We start from the raw sequence: 2,545 nt of genomic DNA, 5'->3' as shown, positions 1-2,545 counted from the left end.
ACTTCCTTATCTATACTAAATATAATTAGGAAATCTCGATTGCCTTTTTTTCCAAAAAAATTGCCCTTCTGTATTGAATTTTGAGGTCTCACACCCAACTGCTACTAGTTGGATGATACGATTGTCATCCAACTAATGCATAAATAGAAATACCTTATTGTTTGAGTGACATCCAACCCTTCAAAAGGTTCGCCCCATCATGAAGATCAACCAGCACTAAAATAGCCGACCCACTCATGAGATGAGTGCACTTGTTCTTCGGATCCAATCGATGTGTGGCCCACATGATGAGTTGATCAGCCTGTTTTTTTCTTCATGACTCCTTTGTGGCGTGGCCAATCTTTTGGATAGGTTGGATGTTGTATGCGCTTACATGAGACGGTACTAATTGTGTTAACTATATTCTTAATTAATTATAATCATACCACATATGAGTTCAGTTTGAGGTAAGTCTGACTCATCTCTCTCTCTCCCTCATCTAATCTCTCTCGGATGCACACATGCATGTTCCTCAGAGGACACATGCTGGATCCAAGCCATTCATCAGGTCGGAATTGTGGTGAGTATATGGTTTCAGTCAACCCGACACGAGTCTGGTTTGCAATTTGGTGTCTTTTGACATGCATGGACCACGCCATTCACATGCCATTCAGTGATACAAAATATAATCATGTCATTTTAGCTGGGTTGAACTGGAAGTTTGAAATTCAGTTCACTTGTGCATCCAAACGTTGGCGCTGACTCTACATCTCTTACAATGTTAGGAACCAATAACACAAGTGTAAGAGCATTGATAGCTACACCAGTTATTCAGGTAGGAAAACATGAATCTCAATGAGCGAGTTGCTAGGGTTTAAGTGGTTCGAGGCCTTTTTTTTGGCAAGATGGTTCGCAGTGGTCTTTGATGTCCCTGCAACGACATTGGGGCGGGATAGACCTCGTGCAGGGGCAAGATTTGCAGGAGTTATCACAGTAGCTCTTTATATCGGTGCACCTGCACTGAGGTGGGTTTGAGTATGCACAAATGCACTTGTTGCAGCAAGGCATATCACCGCTGGGAACTGAAAGACACAAGTGAAATTCGAAAGTTAAATATTAGTGAAATGAGGAATTTGGAGATAATCGTCCATGCACATGCAAACACGCCCACATGTTTATATGTAAATTTTGTGATTTGAGACGCGAAAGAAGCAACATAAAATCCCAACTTGATATGCTCAAATCAACTATGCTAAAGTTCATGGCTAGACTCATGCTGGTGTTGGTGTTGATTTGAAGTTGATGATGATCTAAACCATTCACGTTGCAGGAAGACATCCCATGGTGTGTGGGAGGGGGGAGGGATGTATCGGGTGATATGTACCAGATCTGTTTCGGATGATACTTTAAAGCTTTTAGGCATACCTTCCAGTGGTTGGTCATGAATGGTGTTAGGCAAGGTCTCTGAAGCAAACGAGTAAAGGGTCTTCACGAAAACCAACACCAAGATGGCTACGGCCTTATTCATCTTCTTCCTCACTTATTTACTATCTACACTTTTTATTTATAACCGAGTGGGCACCTCTGGGTTTGGATATCACAGGCAAAACTGACGTTGGAGAAGCACTAGCCTCACTAAAATATTGGGAAGATGCACTTTTTATTTATAATCGAGTGGGCACCTCTGGGTTTGGATATCACAAGAAAAACTGACGTTGGAGAAGCACTAGCCTCACTAAAATATTGGGAAGGTGCCTTTTATCTGCGCATTCTCACTATCCTATTATTGTTAAGGAAATCATAGAGGCTTATCCTACATATCCATTTGGAGCATGGTTTGCAAATCGGTTTCAGTGTAGCGTAACAGTCTCCACCAGTGTGGGTTCTATTGCCCATGTATTGGGCTGTTGTATGCCAGTGTGTATTGACTAAATGTCAAACCATGAGTGGGGTTGATTCATCATCCCTGGGCGGGCACCAGTTTCTTAAAGGTTAGCATTTTACACGTTGCGTAAAATATTATTAAATTAAATATAACAGGTGCATGCTGAAGACGATTGTTCTTGAAATCGTTTGCTACCACGGATTTCATACCCATTCTCTCATCCTAACTCATTCGGAACTGACCTGACCTGTGCTATCGAATGGATCCCAGTCCCCAAGTCAAAGATGAATATCCGAGTCATCAATATGGTAATTTACCATGCTCCCCAAAAACTCCTTGATTGCTGATGAAACTTTTAAGGACCCTGTAATTGTTGGTCTGCAAATAGCTAGTTAGGAGAAAATTCCATAAGCAATCCCCAGTAAACACAAGTGAACCCGTAGTGAGGTCAATCGTGTCGGATCATCCAATCTGTAAAAATTTCAGGGATCTTCCATCCCTCTTATGTTTCTTTATATCAATGATTTGGATCACCAAATCACACGCCAAATTGGCATGGACGAACAACACAGCTTCCATGTTGGTGCAGGACAGATATTAGGGCCTTATCATACATCAGTTTAACTAAGACCACGTCTTCATGACATGAATGCTGCAGTCGCTGGCTGCGCTCATCTCTCC

The 2,545-nt window shown here is 41.9% G+C and overlaps 1 long non-coding RNA gene across 1 annotated transcript; it reads right to left on the bottom strand.

The window, feature by feature from the left end:
* Window positions 1-687: 687 nt before the first annotated feature.
* LOC131242067 (uncharacterized) lies at window positions 688-2,332 on the bottom strand. Its single transcript, XR_009169501.1, has 2 exons — window positions 1,405-2,332; window positions 688-1,061 (listed from the first exon to the last, which is right to left on the bottom strand). It is a non-coding gene; the product is annotated as an uncharacterized LOC131242067 (long non-coding RNA).
* Between the last annotated feature and the right edge of the window lie 213 nt (window positions 2,333-2,545).

This window comes from Magnolia sinica, chromosome 4 (genome assembly GCF_029962835.1).
Source record: "Magnolia sinica isolate HGM2019 chromosome 4, MsV1, whole genome shotgun sequence".
Classification (NCBI taxonomy): domain Eukaryota; kingdom Viridiplantae; phylum Streptophyta; class Magnoliopsida; order Magnoliales; family Magnoliaceae; genus Magnolia; species Magnolia sinica.
Note: the sequence above shows the minus strand (reverse complement) of the source record. Positions and strands in the feature narration are given on the sequence as shown.